Raw genomic sequence first — 22,882 nt, forward strand, 5'->3', positions numbered from 1 at the left:
CAAATCATGAGAGACTTTTGAATGCTGAGAACAAACAGGGCTGAAGAGGGAAGGAGGAGGGAAGGGAAAAGGGGGTGATGGTCATGGAGGGCACTTGTGGGGAAGAGCACTGGGTGTTATATGGAAACCAACTTGGTAATTATTTAAAAAAAAGATTTCTAGATTTTCAAACGCTTTGTTGATTTTTGTTTCATTAGTACTGAAATGTGAAAGAACAAGCTTAGGAAAACATTTTTTTATGTTTATTTCTGAGAGAGAGACAGAGTACGAGCACGGGAGGGGCAGAGAGAGAGGGAGACACAGCATCTGAAGCAGGCTTCAAGGCTCCGAGCTGCCAGCACAGAGCTCAACACAGGGCTAGAACCCATGAACCAGGAGATCATGACCTGAGCCGAACGCGGATGCTCAACTGACTGAGCCACCCAGGTACCCCAGGAAAACATTAAAAAAATAATAAACTAACTCATGTTCATGATGTAGGGTCACAGGGCAACTCAAACTAAGCTTTAGTTGTTCTTTAAGATGTAGCTTAGGGGCACCTGGGTGGCTCAGTCGTTTAAGTGTCCGGCTTCAGCTCAGGTCATGATCTCACAGTTTGTGGGTTCGAGCCCCACATCAGGCTCTGTGCTGACAGCTAGCTCAGAGCCTGGAACCTGTTTCAGATTCTGTGTCTCCCTCTCTCTCTGACCCTCCCCTGCTCATGCTGTCTCTGTCTCTCAAAAATAAATAAAAAAGAAACCCAGAAAAAAAAAGATGTAGCTTATGCGCATCATTTTGAAAGCCTTCCATATCTCCTTTCCATTCTGATTCAGCTGTTTCTCTTCTGTGTTTTCACAACACTGTGTTTTACCTTTCTCATAACACTCTTTTAAATCAAGAATGTTTGCCTGGCTTTTCCCTGCCTCCCCCCAGACTGTAAGCAAGTAGAAGAAAGACTGTGTACTGTAACTCCGGTATCCAGTAGAATGTCTAAAACATCATAAATATCCAGCTAAACTTTATAAAAACTGAGTAACATGATCACAGTTTCAAGGAACAAAAGCATAACTATGTACTGTTGGGCATAATGGTTAGCATTCAAGTTTGGGGTACCTACCATAGCAAAGACTTCTTAAGGTTAACCAAATTCTGAGGTATATGACCTCACTGTATCTTGAAATGTTAAAGAAAAATTTTTAATATTTAATGAATATTATAGACTGGATTTCCCAGTCATATCTCTTAAAAGAGAACAACTGAAATGAGTGATATTTCCGAAATAAAGTAGTATATACTACTAAATATATATAGTAATAACCTCAGTATGGAGGGAATGACTCATGCCACAAGTAGCATTACCATTAGATTTGAGTTGGTTGGATCTAGCCAGTTCTGTTCCCTTCTTTAGCATCTCCTGGAGTTCAGTTTTGGTATTTGGCAAAATCCTTTGAAAATCTTAGCATCTAGTTACCATCCAGTGATTCCAGATTTCTTAACCAATCATGGAATTGGGAGCTAAACTGTTTTTTTTCAATTTTCATCCAACAGATTTTTTTCAGATATCTGCTGAAAAAGTATCAGGTATCATTAAAGTACTAGGAGCTAAGGGAAAATAGAATGACAAATCATTCATGGATCTTGCTTTTAAGGAGAATAAAATGAAGTATCACCAGTCTCGTTACTATCTATACCCCCAGATGTTAAAGGATCACTCACCTGAATGCTCTTCCCTGGAGAGTGTGTCATGCCTTTGGTAGAGATCTCAGAACCTGAAAGTCTTCTAGCTTGACTCTGTTTGCGGTTCCCAGTGATTGCTCCCTGGGGTGATTGTTTCCATCAGTTCTCACAGTTGTTGTTTCCTTAGCTGTATCACCCATTAGGGAAGATCCTAGCCATGGCAGCAATTTTCAAAGCCACCATTAGTTAGACTCCTGCCAGTTGATCCAGTCTGCCATTCCTATAGGGACTTATGGGCTCATCATCAATTTGTATTGTAGCAACCCCTTTCATTGCTTTGTTTTGCCTTAAGATGATCAGAGGTTTTATCAACCCTTACTTGGCTATGAGTGTTCTCATACCTAAGGGTATCCTTCCTATTGCTATTCTTAAAAACAGGTATAAGGTTTAGTGATTGCCTAAAGCTCTTTTACATAATGATGACGTTGTAGATGATGGTAATAGCCATGCTATCAATAATATTTATTGAGGACTAAAAATAGGTGATTTCCTCCTGTAGGTGGTTTTTAGAAGTTTTCTCATTTGTTCCTTATAACAACTCTGGAAGGAAGGTACCATTACTATGTCTATTTTACAGATGCGTAACCAAGGCAGAGAGAAGTTAAGTAACTTGACTACTACTCTCTTTGGTTCCTACCATCAAATAGGGAGGCACTTACCAGTGAGCCTCATGTAGAGCTCTTGTTCTCCTGTGAGTGCTCTGTGATTGACCAGACTCTAGTGATGGACCTGGTTGTGTTGATGAGTAGTGACGACACCAGTATACATATTATGGACTAAATATGATCTCCAGGTGTTGTTCTCTTCCTGGACAAGTGGTGAATGTTGGTCTTTATGGTCCCTGAGATTGGGTTAAAAGCCAAGGCAGATTCAAGAGGGGAAAGATAAAGCTGGGACAAAAATAATCTCAGATTTTGGCACCTAATTCCTGGCCCATGCTGGTACAAGTGTTCCTCAATTTTGACTTATAATTTCCATTGCTTATTTTGACCTAGACTCCTAATGGATACTGTGTTATCACTGGTTTTCTCTGAAAAAGTTACTCTTTACTTAGCAGAGAAGTCCAAGAAACTCTAAAGCTGTGAGGATGGCTCCACTCAGTGTCATCACCACTAATATTTTGAGGCCTTTATGCCTGAAACTGCTGCCTACTTCATGCCCATTAATCTCATTTAATGCCCCTGCAAACCTTACAAGGCTGGCCCCACTGTGTTATCAATTATCTGTGTGGCTGGTGACTCATTCCTGTACTATCAACATAAAGTGAGTCCCATGGTTTGGAATATAAAGACAAATACTCTAAGATTCTATTTTATTTTGACTAGGTTTAAAACTATATTCTTTTATCTTTGATTAGATAATTAAATTTTTAAAAAATCATTTTTAAGAGACAGAGCACGAGTGGGGGAATGGCAGAGAGAGAGGAAGACACAGAATCCAAAGCAGGCTCTAGGCTCTGAGCTGTCAGCACAGAGCGCAACGCAGGGCTAGAACTCATGAACCAAGCCGCGAGATCATGACCTGAGCTGAAGTTGGAAGCTTAACCAATTGAGCCACGTGGGCCCCCCTGATTAGATAGTTTTAAGTTTTTAAATACCTTCTGTATGCTGGGCACTGTGCTGTTCACATGTAAGTTCTTATGTTTACCAATCTTATGATTTGGTGTAAATATTCATTGAGGGTGTTTTATCATGCTAAGAATAACTTTACCTAAGAACACCTTGGGAGAGGAGAAAGGAAAAATCTGCAAGATGAAGGGAATAAATAAAAACTAGTGAGGGTACTTAATGAATACAGAGCAGATGCTTAACATGAAGAACAGGTTTTTGATGGCAAGCTTTTGCCCTGCAAGATACATAAAATTTATCACTGTGGGAGGAAGTGATCCAGCAATGGACCAAGTATAAACCTTGCAAAGAAATATTGCAAAAAAATGTTTTGGTAGAGAGGTAACAAAACCTTTTTCTTATTTGCTCTTCAGCCTGGCAGATTTGCTGCTGCTCACTGATGCATATCAAGTAGGGATTAGAAGAAAATAAGTCCTTGTAATTGGAATCAGCCATGATGAGTGCAGTCTCTGTCTCTAGAATATCTATGTTTCATGGAAGTATCTAATAAACATGAGTGCAAGAGGATAGCGTAGAATAGAATGGAAAATGATGCAAAGGTGGATAATCATAACCAGAACTGTGCAGAGATAGAATATGTATATTGCTGATTTAATATGGAGTATGAAATGGCATTTATGTTGTTTTATATAAAGGAGGCCCTTCTGAGCAAGAAAACAGTACAAAAGCAGTTTTGTTTATTGACAAATAGGAATCTTACCAATCTATCTACACTGACACTCTTTTCCTTCCCCTCTAGTGACCCTGAAATCCCTCAAAAACAAAACATGAGCAAGACATTTTTATTCACATACATGTATGAGGATTTTATGTGTGGTTGTGTTTGTGATGCGTTGCTTAAGTAACCTCTCATGTGTACACACATGTAACGAGCTGGGATAAGCCAGGCTACTGGGTGTTAGCAGTCAACTCCCGAATCTCAGTGGTTTAGACCTCCGGAGTTTGTCACTCACTCTGCGTGCCCATTGCAAGTCAGCCGCAGCTCTCCTTCACATCCTTTTACTGTGGGCCCAGGCTGACGGAGTAGCCTAAATCTGCAATATTGCCTGGTTTGACAGAGAGAAAAAAATGAATGTCACAGACTTTATAATTGATCTAAGAACTTCTGCTCATGTATCATTTCTTCCCACATGTCATTGGTCAAAGCAAGTCATGCTCAAGCCTGGCGTCAGCATGGAATGAGTATCTCCGCAGCAATATTTTTGAACAGTAATGCAAGCTGTTGTAGTGTATTAACCCATTATAGTGAGATGTAGTACTAATGCTGTCTTTAGTGTGGGGGGGGGTATTGGTGTTCAGTGAATGCATTATAGTTTTCAGAATATAACTGTACCCCCAGGAACTGGTCCATCTACTCCTAGATGTTTTTTCCCGGTTGTTGAGAAGACAGTGATAGATAAAATAAGCCATTGCTGGTGGCTTTAACCTCACTTATTTTTATGTTCTCCCCGTCTGTCCATCTCTCTCTCATATTTCCATTCATTGTATTAATGACATTGGGTCACTATTTCTATATTAGGAAGTTCTCTCCCTATATTTTTCAAATATCTATTGAGAATTTCTTCTGTGCCAGGCACACTACCATGTACCTAATGACACTATTATCTCATGCAGAAACATGTTTTAGTGGTTTAAGGCCTAGAGGAAAGAGTTTATTTCATTTAAAAAATATATAGTGGGTGGATGAACCTAGATCACAGTTTTGTGGAGCAGACAATCATGTTGAAGGAGAGTTTACACAGAGCTTTGGCTGATAAAGAGAAAGGTTGATTCTTGGGGAATGAAAGAGTTATAAAGCACTATAGATGAAATTTGCCCTGTTTTGAGAAGGATGAATAGAGTTTTGTTAAAAGTCAAGGAAGAAGTGAGGTAAAAGCCTTGGAGTATAGAATTTGGGGAACACATACTTAGAGATAAGATTGGTTTAAAAAAATTATGGAGTTATTTGATAGAATTCATCAGATCTGTCCAGAAAGAAAGATTGACCTTCCTGAGCCTCTGGGTATTCTCTTGACCTCTGACAATAGAATCTCCTCTTTTTAACTCATCCTTTCAGTTGAGCAATGGATGTCTCAGACTGAGCCCCAGGGTTTCCTTTGACCCATTCCCTTTAATTTGGGCCCCCGATCTTTTCCCTTTTCTCTGTTTAAGGTTTATATTTAAGCCCCTTTGCCTTATGGCTTATCCTATTTGGATAGAGTAGGCTACTCCAGTAAATAACCTGAAAGATTTCTGTCCTTTAAATGAATTTCATATGTGCATTTCCATACCTCTGTTAAACCTGCATATTTTTTCCCTGTTATATATACATCACTCTGCTAATGTGTTTGGAAGAATGAATTAATGAGTCATATACAGCATAAATGCTCTGTGAATCACTGTTTTTATGATGTTCTACAAATATTCTACCCAAGGCATGCAATGACTCATCTGTGGCATAAGGACATTTCAGAGACAGATCAAAATGTAGCCTGCAGCAAAAGTCATCTTTGCCTCAGTTCCTCTTTCATGAAAGTCAGTGGTACGGATGCTGAAAACGGAACTACTTCTGCATTACCTTTTTGAAGAGGTTCAATTAAATTGAGGTTGGGAACACTGTGTTTCAATGCCTCATTTTCCACTAGAGAAAAAGAATTTCTTCATACAGCTGCCTTCAGGCTGTCCTTTCAGAAACCCTCTTGGATAATTTCTGTTGGATAATTTCATTCTTTTTCCTCACCCTTTTTCTTCTTTAAATCTGGGTTAGAGAATGGATAATTGGGGTTTAGAACTGGAATGTTTCAAAATGACTCAAACCCTTATGTTATAAAATGTGAAAATCTTAGGGCAAAAAATATCAAGTGATGAGACCAGGTCAGATGAAAGCTGGGATTTAAGCTGGGATTCTTGGCTCTCGACATAGGGCTTATCGCAGCATAACTGTAAAACTGCCCCAAGGCAGGGACAGTGAATATTACCTGGAGTCAGACGGTTTGAGGAAGTGTTGCCTGTTACTGACAGGGTGTTCATAAATTTTGCAGTCACTGTGTATTTCAGCTATACTTTTTTATTGATTTCACTACTTACAAAATTGAGTCGTGGAATTCTAGATTCGAGGTATATCATGTTATACATGTAGAGTATGCTATTTAAACATTTATTGTATTGATTTATTTTTTATATTTTAGTGGGTTGATTTCAGTACTGAGTCAATAGGAAAATAAAAATAGAGTCAGGCTTTGAAATTTATAGTGGATTAGAAGCCCAGTCAAATTTTGAAATCCAGGTTTAGACTTTATGTAACTGTTGTAATGCAGTTCTGTAGAGGAGCAAAGGGGTTTGCACTGAATAAATCGAGGCCCAGATCCCTCCCAGGATGCTCATTACTGAATCGGATCAAATGGAGACCTCATGGACTGTAAACAGTATTCCAGTCTCAGGGATACATCAGAGCAGAATAAGTTTATTGTAGGATCTAAGGAATACAGACTCTGTGGGATTTGGGGGAAGTTAAGTAATAACCTCTTTGAACTTTAATGTTCTTTCTTATCTATTAAAAAGTTGAATAATTAATAGTAACCTCTTCAGAAAGGTTTAAAAACTTGCTGAGATATTCTAAGAGTTATATAAGAAATCATAAAAATGTTGACCCTTATTTTAAGGGCTCAGTAAATGCCTCACTTATTTAATATAATTTGTTTATGTTCAGGTAAAAATACTTCCTCTTAGTAATCAGAAATAATAATATAATTTTGGCCATATGTTCCTTCTAAGAGAGAACAAAAGTCTCTGTCACATGAAAGAATTAAAAGCACAGTAGGTAAAACTAAATGTTGTTAAATTACTGATAATGGGGATAAGGAATAGCCGAACAAGGACCTACCTCTACGTTTGGCAAGATTGAGGTCATATGGAAGTATTGGCATCATAATCTTACAGAGTTCCTGGCTACCTGCAACTTTTCTCAAGTTTATTGTCAGTCTTCTTAGCCCCAAATTCTTCCACCTGAAAAATCTGAATTCAGCAATTTATTTTTCCATAATAGTAAGTTTAGTAAATTTCATAGTAAAAACTGAGCCTATACCTAAAAAAACAAAAAAACAACCCACCTCCCCTGAGAATCATTTAGTAGCTATGACCTAAGTATGGCAGTAAAATGATGAGAGAGAAAAAGGTATGGATTGAATATTTTGAGATAAGGGAGAAAAAAGGAGTGCACCCCTCTCTTTTTAAAGTTACATGTATAGGGGGACCTGGGTAGCTCATTCGGTCAAGTGTCCCACTTTGGCTCAAGTCATGATCTCACGGTCTGTGGGTTCAAGCCCCACGTTGGGCTCTGCACTGACAGCTCAGAGCCTTAAACCTGTGTGTGTGTGTGTGTGTGTGTCTCTCTCTCTCTCTCTCTCTCTCTCTCTCTCTGCCCCTCCCCTGCTTGCGCGCTCACTCGCACTCTCTCTTTCAAAAATAAATAAATGTTAAAAAAATAAATAAAATTACATATGAAAAGGAAAGCTCTGAATAACTTGGAATATTTAATATAATATATAATATTTTTAATGGAATATTAAACAATATAATAAAATATAATAACTTTAATATTTTAAATTTTATATTGATTTGGCTGAATTTGTCTTTAACTGTTTTTAATGTATTTATTTAACATTTTGGGGGGACAAATAAACTTTACTGGATGCTTACTCTGCCATAAACTTGGAAATTTGTGTATATTACTTCATTTATTCATTCAAGTAAACCTACCAAATGGATTAAAAACCAGGATTCATGGTCACTTTTGGCATTTCTAGGATTTGTGTTGCACATGCTCAAAAACACAAATATCTATTGAATGAAATAATTTACATATTTTTGGATAAAATATGTATAATCCATAAACTTGTTTTAATAAAAATTTTAACAAAGTGTTTTACAATTGGTGTGGTTTCCCTTCCAATACCTGTTAGGTAAATGTACCTGAGTATGTGGTTCACCTTCCAAAATTCTAATATGTATTAATGGTTTAACACTACTATGTATTTCACTTATCTTTGTACAATAACTGAAATAAAACAGGATTATTTGCCTCTCTTTTTAGCTGTGGATGTTATTATTTATTGATGAAATTCATTAAATAAAATTGTTTGGCTCCATCAGTATATATGATTTGTAATTACTTTTTCAAGAAAATGGATTCAATCAAGTCTTTCTGCTAGTGATTAGAATCCTGATTAAATCTGAGTCATTTTAAATCAAATCCTCTCTAGTTTATTACTGTGCCATAATTTAATCTCTTCCTGATCTCTGAATGATAACTGAACTTCTCTGTTAGCCCAAAATCTTGACTCTTCACCTCCATTCCTAAGTATTTCATGTATTTCTTTTAAAACACAAACAACCGGACTCTTTCCATTCCATTTTATATTCTGTGTCTTTCTGCTTGAGGACACATTTTCTTGGCTAAGTGTTTTGAATTTGATTTATTCCTGATGATAAAGTGTGAGCCTGGAATTATGCCTAATTAGTAAAGTGTCAGAACCAGCCTGTTAGTCCCCCAAAATACTGGGCTTGATCGTTGTGCATTCAATTTAAGTAAAAGCAAACTAATCCATAGCTCTTAAAACCTATCAGAGCCAGACACTGTTTTTATCCCCCTAGAGCTGTCCAATAAAAGTCTAATGTGAGCTACAATATAATTTTAAATTTCCTGGTAGCAACATTAAAAAAGTAAAAAGAAACAGGTGAAATTACCTTAAGAATACATTTTATTTAAATAAATAAATAAATAAGTAAAAGAATACATTTTATTTGGCCCAGTTTGCCCCAAAATCATTTGTTTGTAAGTAATATAAAAAAGTACCAATGAGATACTTAGTATTTTTTATGCTAAGTCTTCAAAATCCAGTGTGTATTTTACACTGTAGCATATTTCAGTTAAATTAAAAATATTCAGCTGCTTCAATGCTCTAGCCTCTTTCCAAGTACTTAGCCACATGTGACTCGTAGCTACTGTATGGACAATTCAGGTCTTGATTTGGGGAAAATTTTCCTGGCAGGTTGTACCTCTGATTCAGGGAAACTTTAGTTTCATCATTAAATGGGGTCAATTGTCAGGAGCAATCACAAGGTAATTCAGAGTAGCTAGTAGTCCAGCTAATATATAGATAGAAGCCCATGTACCTAGTTCAAATTGTTTTTTTGTTTTGAGCTGAGATTAAAGGTATGATAATCCTTACCAGAATCACCTCTCTTTTACTATATGCCATTTTAAGTAATAGAAAATTTTAATAAATAAAAGAATAAAACTAGGCTCAGAGATTTTGGGCGGATCCCTTCCAAATGGGAAGAAATTTCTAGTTAGGCAAAGATAAAAGTGTTAAAAAGAACAAAACCGTATTACAGTCGAAGATGTATTTTCTTTTCCCATGCAATCACTTCATCAATTAATTGTATTTTAATAATTTTTCTTTTCTGTTTTTCCCTCTTTCTGATATTATCCTAAAAAAATTCCTTAATCTCTGAAATATATTTTATAAAAAGATAACCAAAAGAGTTGATCTATTTTTCCAGCTTAAGATTCATCATGTGTGAAAGTACGTGCTTTTGAATGTTACTTCAGAGAGTCAGATTTAGCAAATATATTTTTAAGTGTTAGCAGTTCTGGCTAAGGAAAATGCTCCAATTAAAGAAATTTAAATTAGTTTAGGAGATAGATTTATATAATTTTTCATGACTTTGTTAATAGTCCTTTTTTTACTATAATAAAAATTATCGATTTATTTATATTAACTTGATTAGATTAATATCTAATTGTTTGTTTACCTGTATGGATAATAATTCCCAAACTCCATTTTTATATTCAAACATCCCCCAGCCACCCATCTATTATTTTCGGCTGTGGCTGACTCATAATTTTTTAATCAGCCAGGGTACCCCCTTGGTTTCTCTAGGCACAATATCTATTTCTAGTAGTGTCTGTGTATAAGCTTCATTCTCTGTTCTTTATTTTTTAATTCTGTCACCACTGTATAACATTGTCAGTGGATCTTCTTTCTGTTTTGTTCCCACCTGTAACTGGGATAGAGTGATTTTTCTTTGTTCTTTCTAACACAAAGCTGCAGTTTGTATTCTAGGGCAAAAACTAGAGGACTCTTTGCTAATCTATTTAAATACCTCACAAGAATGTAAGAGATTATCCAATAGGCTTAGAGTTTTAGGATGCAAAGTGGGTTACTTTTTACCTGTTAGGCTCCCTTCATTGTGCTTTTTTTTCTCCATACCTTCAAACAAAGCCTTCCTCCCTCCTTTTTTCATTAAAATGCATTATAAATCTGATTCTCCAGATTTTGAAGAACTATTGATACTATTATACTCTTCATTAGTTTCAAAAATTCCCTTGTACTAAGATGTTTCTCTTTTGGTGATATCAAAAGAGTAATTTTCTTGATGGCTCTTAAGTTACAATATTAGACATGAGTGTTCAGATTTAATCATCAAGTGAGACTCAACAGTTTTGAAATCACAAAGCATTGATATATAAATACTTAAAGTTAATTTTATTTCACTCTTGTAATAAATTGGGATTTGAAGCTGTGGGACTCTATTATCACTTTGTCTCATTTATCATATACCTAGTCTGTAACAAGTTCAAGATATTTATTTTAAACAAATGGAAAGATTTATGTACAAAAATAGTTGGACATGTTTATAGTAGCTTAAATGTAATAGCTAAAAACTGGAAAAAACCCAACAACAGAATGGACCAGCAAATCATGATACAATAAAATACTACTTAGCAGTGTAGGAAAAAATGAGGTTCTGACACACATAAACATGGATGTCTCTAATGACTTTATGTTACGTGAGAGAATAGTACATATTATATGATTTCACTTTTATGAATTTTCTAAAATAGGCAGATTTGATCTGAGTGATCGCAAAGGAGAAGAGGGATTGCCTATGGGGGTTGAGAATTGACTGCACTTTATGGGGAAGTGAGAGAACTTTCCAGGAAAATGGAGATGTTCTCTACCTTGATTGGTGTGTCTGTTACATTGGTATGCACTTTTGCTAACACTTACACAGTTGTACATTTTACATCTGTACATTTTACTTTGTACACATTTTATGCTGATTTTCAAAACAATGTAGATTCCCATGATTTTGTAATAATAATAATAATTAATGATATAATAATAATAAATTTTACCTAGCCAAAGGAGAGAGATGTAAAAAGCAATGTGAAGATGGTGGGAGAAGTAGAAGCATGCCTAGATTCATCTTACAGAGCAGGACAAGGAGATACTGACTCTATATTTAAATTTATAAAAATAATATGATTGTCAAATATTGTGGAAAGGAAGAGTAAATAACATGAGTCATCAAGAAATCAGCATTTTATTTAAAATTGGGAGCCATCAAGTGGCCTAAAATAAGAGCTAGATAGAAGCGGTTGCTTCTTGGGAACAGTGTTGTGGAAGAAGGAAGGGCATGCTCGAACATCACTTTTCAGCACAAGCTTACCCATCAATTAAATATGTTATTGTGTACAAATAGCACTGTGAGGGAAATAAATTTTAAATGGTCATAATTTCCCCATTGCCCTCAGGATAAAACTCAAACACCTTTATTTTCACTGCGTGGCACCCACTGACCTCTGCAGCCACATCTTTTGTCCTTTTTCTTCCATGCTTACATCTCTCTTTCATCCATAATCTTCTGGTTTCCAGAATGTTTCTTATTCGGTTTCATTCTGAGTTTTTGCACATGCCATTCTCTCAGTGTCAGGCACTCTTTCTACAACATTTGTGGTTCAATCTTCTTACGTCTCATGCTTGCTTGCTCCAGGATTTCATTGTCCTGGTCTGTGTTCTCTTACTTTTTGTCTGTACACATCTCCCACAAGAATGCAAGCTTTCCCCACAAGAATGTAAGGATGTGATGGCAGGAACCATCCGTGTGTCTTTTGAAGTTTGCATCCTCAGCAGGTAGCACAGTAGCGCAGGGGTATGGTTGATCCCAGGGATATATTTTAAAGGAATGAACAGGTTGAATAGTTAAAATGGTGGTGTGCATTTAAGAAATGCTTTAAATGTTGACTTCCAGGTGTGTTCCTGTAGTCTGTAGACAGCTTTCAAGATGCTAGGTCAATAGGTACAAATTCTTGGAGTGAAGTTTCTGAGATCTAGAATAAAAGCAGTGATTATCTGAGTCCACTTTCTGAAAATGAGTGATGTCTGCTCAACAATAGGTCAGTAATCTGTGTTAGACTTAGAAGGATCCAAGAATTCCTTGCCAGCTCTGTGTACTAACTCCTTCTCCCTGTTAACTTCTCTTTACTTAGATTAACATCAAAAGAAACTATAGGTAAATATCTACACAACAAGAAGCTTTTACATAATCCTCTGTTGGTTAATGCTTAAAAGATCCTTGTTTCTCCTCCCCCCCATTCTTATTTAAATCGCAGTTAGTTGACATACAGTGTAGTATGAGTTTCAGGTGAACTATATAGTGATTCACCTCTGCCTCTTTTTTTTTTCTTTTTCCTTTGCTCATTTGTTTTGTTTCTTAAGTTCCACATGTGAGTGAAATCATGGTATTTTTCTTCCTCTGACTGACTTAGTTTGCTTAGCATAATACTCCCTAGGTCCTTCTGTGTTGTTACAAATGGCAAGATTTCTTTCTTTTTAATTGCCCTGTAATACCCCATGACATATGCATATGTGTGTATACATACATACATACATACTAAATCTTCTTTTTTTTTCTCAGAGCCTAGAGTTAAGGTTAGGCGCATGGTAAATTAGTGTTTGCGTTAGGATTATTGCCAGTGTGAGGGTAGTTGGTTGCAGTTTAGTGACCTCTCCAGAGGGTTGGGTTTAGGGTCAGTATTAGGACTGGGGTTGGGGTCAGGGTTAGGGTTAGAGGAAGGGTATATGCCCGGCATTCTGCAGTTCAGAGACGTGTCAGAGAATCAAGCCCTGGACTTCTGCTGTGGTGAGAATAGTCATGGAACTGAGGCAAGGAGGGGATTTGGAATCTAAATACTCTTCAGAAATTCAGTTGTCCTTTTGTTTTTATCTCTACCTTCACACTCATTTTCAGAAATATTACCAATTCTTTTTTGTTTATGTCTGTTATTATTTTATTTTGAGAGAGAAGGGCAGAGAGCGAACAGGGAAAGGGCAGAGAGAGAGGGAGACAGAATCTGAAGCAGGCTCCAGGCTCTGAGCTGTCCGCACAGAGCCCAGTGCAGGGCTTGAGCCCGAGGACTGTGAGATCATGTCCTGAGCCGAAGTCGGACGCTTAACTGACTGAGCCACCCCGGCGCCCTAGAAATATTACCAATTCTTAAATGTTTGGAATCTTCTCCAGAAGAACCAGGCTGCTTCTCAACTTTTCTTACCATGTATTCAGGAACCCACTTTCTCGCATCTGGGGTTAGGATTAGGGCTGGGTAGGGTAAGATTATGTGCCTGGTACCCTGCAGTTTAGAGACCTCTCCAGAGGCTCAGGGATATGAAAAGGGTTCGTGTCAAAAGTTAAGTGATAGTAGTAGGGTTAGGACTAAAGTTGCAGTTAGACTTATGTCTAGGAAATGTGCATGGTGCCCAGCAGTTCAGAGACCTCTCCAGAGAAGGACATCTTGGACTTCTGGTGGTATGGGAATAGACATGGCAGCCACCTGCCGAGCTGAGGCAGAGAGGGAACTAGGGGCTCTCGGTCCTCTTTAAATTGCCAGTCAGTTGTTCCTTCTGTTTATGTCTCTATAGTCACACCAGTTTTCAGACGCATTACCAGTTCTTTAATGTTTTGGGTCTTCTCCAGAATCACTAGGCTGCTTCTCATCTTATCTTACTATGTGTTTAGGAATCCATGTTCCTGGATCTAGGGTGAGGGCTAGTGTTAGGGTAAGGTTATGTGCTTGATATCCTGTAAGGCTTGTTTTTAAAAAATGCTAGAATGTATTTAGAAACTCTCTTATACAATACTGTGTAGTATTAAGAGATTACTGCAAAATAAAATTTAAGGGCAGCTAAATGTGTATATTGACCTAGGAAAATATTCAGTATTTACCTGCTTATTACACTTACTCTTATTATTTATAAATTGTTGACAAAGAAGAACACGAATATTTGTTTTCATTCTATATGTGATTTCAGTTGTACTACTCTCAAAAGCTTTGGTTAGAACTCTGACTACAGGAAGTAACTATTTACAAGACATGAAAGAAATGGTCTTACAAGAAAGGAATACAATTTTTGTCCTTGTTATAAAACCTATTCTTAAAATATTTTTTAGAGTGAGTGTGTGTGTGCATGTGTGTGTGCAGGCGGGGGTTGGGCAGAGGGAGAGGTAGAGAGAGAATCTTAAGCAAGCTCCATGCCCAGCGTAGAGCCTGACGGAGCTGAAACCAAGAGTCAGAAGCTTAACAGACTGAGCCACCCAGGCACCTGTAAAACTTATTGCTAATCTGTAAATGTAACTATTTTTGTGAACTATATAAATATAAATGTACTCATGAAATCCCTAATTTTTCTCTAATATATTCTTTCTTAAAACTTACGGGATTTGTCATCAAGAAAGTCAACATACTTAATTGGAAAACAAATGATGTGCAACCTCTGGAACTAAAACCTTCAAAATTCAGGATGTGTACTTTTCTAAAATCTACCCAGTATTGAAATATTGAGCTGTTTTCTATTCAAAATAATAGTCATAAAAGGGATCTGTCTACAATGTGCAGATCTGTTAGTAAAGTTGAAATTCTTAAATAGTGCAAAACATTTTTAGAAAAAAATAAAATCAATTCTATGGCAGTCATAGCAATATCCTTCTAGATCCTACCTCCAAATCTTAATTTTTGTTTGTGTGTGTGTGTGTGTGTGTGTGTGTGTATCTATATATCTCTATACGTAGATATGCTGACATGTTTACATAGACCATAAAATATCAGGAACACCCTGAAGAATACATAGAATAACTGTATCCTTTCTTGATGGACTCATTTCAAGTCACATTTGTTTAGCTTTTATATTTGTCAGTATTTAAAATTATAACTGGACTATATTAATATGAAAATCTAGTTACTGAAGACTTTTATGTCAGAGTAACAATGAAGAAATTTAATTTCTTTTTCTTACAGAGGTCAATATTTTCCCTTTGGGAAATGCAATTTATTGTTTTCCTATTGTATTCATACATGCATGCATTTTGCTCATATTTTATTAAGTATAACATTTTTAGTATTTGGGGGAGAGTCAATTATATTAGGTTTGTATTTTGAATCTAAATTTTTAAAAATCAAGTTCATATATATGCTAGAGTAAAGGTTAGTAGTTTCACAGGGTTTATAAAGAAATGTAGCAGTATTCTGTCTCTTTACCTTCCTATTCTTATTCCTTGGGGCAGCTGCTTTCAATACTTACAGCTGCGTTTTTCTCAGATTTACCTCATTGTTTCTGAATACCTTCATTTCTTCACATTTCTGTTTTGTGTGATGTCTTCAGATTTCCTATTAAATAAATTCCTAAATATAGGAATAATTTTTAAAATGTATTTTCCTCCCTTTTTCCCCCCAACTGGTTATGTCACTTTTCAGTCAAATCAATGCTTAGTAATACAATTTTGGTCATGAAAGTGTTATTCATTGCTGATTACATTTCTGTAACAATGCTCTGTTTTTCCTAGAGTCAGTAATTGATGCATTTTCTCTGTTCTGTCTTCTGATTTTCATTCATTCTATACTCCCCATCAGCAAGTCAGACTTCTCAATAATTTCCTAAAAATCAGGTATTCTAGCATGCTTTTTTTTGTATTCCTGTTTTCTTAGAGATATTCTCCTCCAGCGGTGTTGCAGCTGTCTGTCCTCTTGTTCTGATCTGGATTAGTTCTGTAATTCTGCTGCACATCTGTCATACGTGATTTCCCTTCGTTGTCATCCCCAAATTCCCTTTGCTTCTCTCTTGTCTTGTATTTCCTTCCATCTGACCTCAGGTCTTCCCCTTTCTTAGCTTTTTTTCTCATTTTAAGCAGGTACATTGTCTCATAATTTCCCAACAAGGATTATGTAATGAGAGGTATATTTTTGAGATAGTATATAGTCTAAAAATGTCTCTATTCCAATTTCACATTTGATTCAAGTCAGAATAAGTATGGAATTATAGGTTAGAAGTACTCTCCCTGCCCCTAGATTGTAAAGGCATTTCTCCATTTTCGTTTAGCACTCAGTTGCTGTTGAGAAGTACAGTGCTATCCTGCTACCTAATATTTTGGTTTTGGCCTGCTTTTAAATTTTTTTATTGTTTCCTTTTAGTACTGCTTTTAGAGATTTCTCTTTATCCCAGTGTTCTGAAATTTTACATTGATGTGCTTTAGGTTGGATCATTTTTAAAAAAAATTTTTAAATGTCTTTATTTCATTTTGAGAGAGAGAGAGAGAGAGAGAGAGAGCGAGCGAGCAAGTGCACAGGAGAGGGCCAGAGAGAGAAGACGACACAGAATCTAAAGCAGGCTCCAGGCTCTGAGCTGTCAGCACAGAGCCCGACGTGGGGCTCAAACCTACAGACTGTGAGATCATGACCTGAGCCAAAGTCAGATGCTTAACCAACTGAGCCACCCAGGCACCCAGGTTAGATCGTTTTTTATTCATTATGTGAAATACTTTGAAGATCCTTTCTATGTGGTGACTCATGTTCTGGTGTATTTTCTGAAACATTTTCTTTGGTGATTCTCTTGGTTTTCTATTTCGCATTTCTGGAACTCTTATAATACAGATATTTGATCAACTTTGTAGGTCTTCTAATTTTCTCATTCCTCTCTAATTTCCATCTTTTCCTCCTCATTCTCATCCTACTTTGTGAGATTTCTTCAGCTTTATCTTCCATCTCCTTTATTGGATGTATTATTTCTGCTCTTGTTAATTTCTGCAATCATTTAGTATAATATCCTGTACTTATTTCATGTTTGTATATCACCTCTTACTGATTGTAGTTTTCTAAGCTGTTCTTCTGTTTTCTGCATTTCTCCTTCTTTTCTTGTTTCCTTGACTATGTCTTGATTGTCTATTTATATTTGCAAATAAGGCATTTAAAATCCTATTGTATACTTGTTTTTCAAGAGTAGAACTTGTTGATTGGTCACTTATTCATTTTCTATCATTTTACTTGAGATATGTATATACATATATACATATCTCAAGTAAAATGATATATATTATCTGTATATATGTAAAATCTCTGTACATCTAAGTCTACTGTAACAATCTACTAGTGACCGTGTTTTATTTTGTTTGCTCATTTGTTCAGAGAGGAATAATCTCAAGTCCTTCCAAGTAGGCCGCCCTCATTCTTACAGCAAAAGGAGGGCACAGTGGTGGGAGTGTGTGGTGGAGCAGGGGCCTGGCTTTCCAGTGCATAGTTTTTCACCAGACATTTACCTGTTCCCTATTTTATGACACGTTAGCATTACCTCCTCCTGGGATCTTTTATAATTTGATTCAGCTTTTTAGGAAACTGAGCAAGTCTCTGCCTAGGTGGAAGAGGTGTAATTACCTAGTTGCTCAGGGTGGAGGATTGGATCTAAGGGTCTTTGTGCTTCTTAGATGTTCACCTAACCATCCTTCTTAGTCTCACCTTTGCCACTGCCCTCAGAAACACAAGATGCACTCTGTTCTTACCTTTTTCTGATTTATGTCAAGTTAATTTGCTTGTTTCTTCGCTGTTACTCTTCCCTACCCCTTCTTGACATTGGATTTTCAGCTTCCTCTGCTCTAAGCCAATTATCTCCCATTTGTCTATTTTACAGCATTCTGGAATTTCCATTGCATTCTATCTTTACATCCCCCATTCTTCTCTCTGTCATTATCTCCCTTCCTATTGTTATGGTATTTCTGGGTTTATCTTTTTTAAAGTTTATTTATTTGGAGAGAGAGAGAGAGAGAGAGAGAGAGCGAGAGAGAGAGCAAGCAAGTATACAAGTGAGCTCAGGGGAGGGATAGAGAGGGAGAGAGAGGAAGAATCTCAAGGATGCCGTCAGCATAGAATCAGACATGGGGCTCAAATGCACCAACCTTGAAATCATGACCTGAGCTGAAATCAAGAATTGGACACTTAACTGACTGAGGCACCCAGGTGCTCCTGGGTTTATTTATTAATTTTTTAATCCCTTTATTATTGCTTTTGTGCACTTAGGGAGTGGAGGCTATCTTGTTTAACTGGGAGTCTTAAAGATTTTAAGAGGTTTAAAAGATTGGATTTCATATATCAATATACTGTTGAACTAAGTCTGTCTTGAATATACACTCCTTCTTTCCCCTCTTTTGCGTTCTGTGCAATTGTTAGCAATCTCAGCATTACCAGACTCTATTATTAGATAAATAGCTGAACTCAGTGTTATTTCAGCATAAGGCCAGCTTCAAATTCAGTGGAGGGTCCTTTTCAGTGAGAAGAAGGAAGAAAGCATAGAAGAACATTTGGAGTAATGGAGGCTGTGACTTCCAAGCAGATCTGGCAAAGCACATATTCTTTCCCCTATCTGGTGTTCCTTCCTATAATAACAGAAAGCATTCCAAAGCAAAGAGTGTGGTAATGAGAATTACCCAGCTCTGCATAGATTCATTCATCTGCTACTTATTAAGCACCTAATGTAATGCAGTCACTCTTCCATGCCATGGGGATACAGCAGAAAATAAAACAGACAGAATCCATGCCCTTGTGGGACTTACATATGTGTGCTACTTGCAACTCACCATTCAACGAACCCTTGACATTTGAAGGAAATGCTCACCATTTGTGTGTGTGTGTGTCTGTGTGTGTGTGTTTAAAGTAGGCTTCACACTCAGCCCAACATGGGGCTTGAACTCAGGACCTTGAGATCAAGGCTGAGCTGAGTTCAATAGTCAGCTGCTTAACTGACTGAGCCACCCAGGTGCCCTAATGTCTTTGCAAGTCTCTACTCATTTAATGTTTACCACTAGAATATTTATGTACCTCACTTTTAAAACACATGTTGTAACAAGCCAGGAGCTACAAAACACTGTGGATTGGACGTTGGGTATACTTACCTGTTACTATGTAGCAAATCCCCCCACAACTTAATAGCTATCCATCATTGTGTAACAAACTACCCCACAACTTAATGGCTTAAAGATATAATAAGTGTTTATCATTTCACACAGTTTCTGCTGCTCAAAGCTTTAGAAGTAGTTTAGCTGGATGCTCTTGCTAGAGGTTTCTCATGAGATTGAATCAGTTTGCCAGACAGGGCTGCAGTAATCTGAAGCCATCTTGGGATGGCTTCCAAGATGTTTCATTCACAAGGTGCTAGTTGCTGGCAAGAGGCCTTAGTTCTTCCCCATCTGGGCCTTTCCATGTTTGAGTGTCCTCACAACATGGTGCCTGACTTCTGCCAGAGTGAGCAAGCCAAGAAGACAAGGAAGAAGCCACACTATCATCCATGGCCTTTCCTCAGATGCCACAGTTCTTCATTTCTATAGAATGCTACCAGTTAGATCAGCCCGCTCTATTCATTGTAGAAGGGATGCATGGGGGTATGAATTCAGGAGACAGAGGTCCATGCAGGTCGTACGGGAAGTTGGGTAGCACACTGGTTATTTATCCAGGCTTCCTCACTTTCTAGGTTATTCTCTTTCTTAGTCTGATAGGGCTTCTATAACAGAATGCCATAGACTGGGTGTCTTGTAAAAAACAGAAATGAATTTTCACAGTTCTGGAGGCCGAGACCAGGATCAAGGTACCAACAAACTTGGTTTCTGGTGAGGGAACACTTCGTGCTGTGTTTTCATACAGCAGAAGAGGCAAGGGAGCTCTCTTGGCTGTCTTTAATAAAAGCACTAACGGGCCCCTTTTATTAGAGCCGTTGTGACCTAATCACTTCCGAAAGGCCCCACCTTTATATACCATCACATTGGGAATTATGTTTCAACATTAATTTTGGAAGGACACAAACATTCAGTCTATAGTATTTTCAAGCTTGAGTGACTTAGATTGGTGCACTTAGATGGACTAAGTATTATGGTGTTACTTATGAATGATGAAAACAAAAAATGCTAGTTTCTTGAAATCTATTTATAAGGCTTAAGGTAACCCAGCAACCTATATAGTTTTTTATATAACATGCATTAAGTTGTCAGCTAATGACTCTATAAATGAATTCAACTTAAAATGATTCCTCAGATGTTAAAAAAGGGTACCTACATTGGTATATATCTTTGTTTCACTGGGCAGGCCAGATGATCAGATGACACCAAAGGAGATCTGTGTTTGCATGAGCCAGTCCTTTGAGCTGCCTAGAATGTATTTTGGGGGTATTTTTTTATTTAGAAAAGTTGTCATTAGAAACATGTGATCATGAAGAACATCAGAGACCACTAAGCAAAGTGAACTTTCCCAAAGGTATGGAAAATCTTGATTTTTTTTCCTTCAGTATGCATTTGTACTTTTTATCCTAATATTCCATGATGCTGTGTGAAATATCATTTTAGGATGATATTGGTCTCTCTCTTATTGAGAACAGTTGCTATTATCATGACTGCCTTCAAGATTGGTAAAGATTTACTCTTCCCTAATATCGTGCTGTTAGAGCTATAGTTTCATTCTTGGAACTTTTAAATTCTCTAAGTAAATACATTTTTTTAATTGAGAAAGTTGTAATTTTAATTTTAAATCCACTGGAAACCAATATAATTAGGGTACAGCATATTTTGTATTACAGTAGATTTTAGAAACATGCAAATGAGGCACGCTGTTTGCCATGGTCATTTGAATTTCATTAGGATGTTTTGAATTTAATGAGACTTTCCTAAATTGGTGACCAGTAAGCTGACACCACGTTTTACTGTAGAAGATTTTTTTTTCTTTTAACAAGCACAGTTATCAATTGCAAAACACATGTTGCTATTTTGTGATGAGGCAGAATCTGTAGTCCAGTGTGTGTGTGTGTGTGTGTGTGTGTGTGTGTGTGTGTGTGTGTGTATGTGTGTTTCTCTCTCTTGCTAGGACAAAATGAATTCTTCCAGCCATATTATAGCCTAAAGATATATGACTTCTGTAGCAGGAATCCTCTGCCAGAAAGAAAAAAAATCATACAGCTTTTTATGGCACTAAACAGTTATGTAGGTAGGAAGTGTAAGGCTCTTTGCCATATGCTCCTCTCATCCTGTAGCCTTCAGTACTAAACAACTTGAAATTTTAACATGTACCTCCATGCCTCTGCAGCAGAAGTTTTCTGGAAGCTGGAGAGGAGATCTGTAATGTCATGCTTACAAGAGATTAAAAAGATGTTTTATTTATTAAAAAAATTTTTTTTATGTCTTTATTTTATTTTGAGAGAGACGGAGTGTGAGCAGAGGAGGGGCGGAGAGAGAGGGAGACACAGACTCTGAAGCAGGCTCCAGAGTCTGAGCTGTCAGCACAGAGCCCGACGTGGGGCTCAAACCTATGGACTGTATGAGATCATGACCTGAGCGGAAGTCACATGCTTAACCAACTGAGCCACCCAGGTGCCCCAGGAAGAATTGTTTTAAGTGCCCCACTTAGTGGGAATTAAAAGAAGACTTTGAATCCTGGATTAAATTTCCATAGAATTTGTTTTAATAGTTGTTATGTGGAGAAAAAGAAAGCTGTGGTCATGCAAATTCAGGAAATTACAGATCTGTAAACAAAGTGAAATTGGCTTTCTTACCGCAAATGGTCCCAGAGCACATGATCCTCAAACATCCCCCAAAGGGTATATTTTATGTGAATCCCAAATTGCAGGGAGATCTTTTCCTTCTAGGAGTATGTCATGAGAACACTGTGGAACACATTCTGGGAACCACCCTTTTATTTCTCATTTGTTGCAAACTGTAGTTTTGCCATGGTTCTTGATGTTTTGATCCAGGTGTGACCCCTAAAAGGTGCATGTTATGGCCCACCATGCAGCTTTCACCAGTGCTTCTCCTGTTTCAAAGGGGAGGCAATATTTAATATGTCAGTTAGTGATGGAGCTGAATGTTATATGCCTGTGTCTAAAATTAGTTTTAATTACTTCTATATATGAGACACAGTGAATGCACTTTGCTCACTGCTTGAGCTAAAGTGAAATGCTTCGAAATTTCCAATTCCCTTTTATAGGCTCTATACCTCAGTAAGATTTAAAATATTTATGGACTGAACCAAGTAGGCTTACTTTTTGCTAGGCAGTGGACTAAGCTTTAGAACATGAATTCATAAATGGTAATGAGACTGTGGCTTACAGAAGCTCAGTTACTGGTCCAGAGGCCCACAACCCAGTTGTGGCTCAAACCCAGTCCGGCTGGCCTCCCGCTCGCTCCTGAGTACCTCCTGGCAAATGTAGGCAGGAACAGAATACAACTAATCAGTTGTTCAGTCTCATTAAAGAAAGAGTATCCTGACATGTGAAAATACTGGGATCTGAACTGAATTTTTTAAATGTTGACGTTAATTAGAATGTGACAATATATATAGTCACTCAGAATTATCTTTGTGGGGGACATTGTCTTAGTATTAGTGATCGGAGAGTAAATATTCCTGAAGAATTCAGTTG

The 22,882-nt window shown here is 37.2% G+C and overlaps 1 protein-coding gene and 1 long non-coding RNA gene across 6 annotated transcripts in view; one reads left to right on the forward strand and one right to left on the reverse strand.

Annotated features, from left to right (window-relative positions):
- The window catches only part of OXR1 (oxidation resistance 1), a 427,046-nt gene that overhangs the window by 20,948 nt on the left and 383,216 nt on the right, over positions 1-22,882 (forward strand). The window lies entirely within an intron of this gene.
- LOC115279524 lies at positions 4,000-18,074 on the reverse strand. Of its 2 annotated transcripts, XR_003903489.1 has the most exons (5): positions 17,994-18,074; positions 11,972-12,501; positions 7,207-7,337; positions 5,902-6,081; positions 4,000-4,390 (listed from the first exon to the last, which is right to left on the reverse strand). It is a non-coding gene; the product is annotated as an uncharacterized LOC115279524 (long non-coding RNA). The 2 variants fall into 2 exon arrangements; XR_003903488.1 differs by lacking the exon at positions 11,972-12,501 and having other exon boundaries at positions 17,994-18,071.

Source organism: Suricata suricatta, chromosome 15 (genome assembly GCF_006229205.1).
Source record: "Suricata suricatta isolate VVHF042 chromosome 15, meerkat_22Aug2017_6uvM2_HiC, whole genome shotgun sequence".
NCBI classification, from domain to species: Eukaryota; Metazoa; Chordata; class Mammalia; order Carnivora; family Herpestidae; genus Suricata; species Suricata suricatta.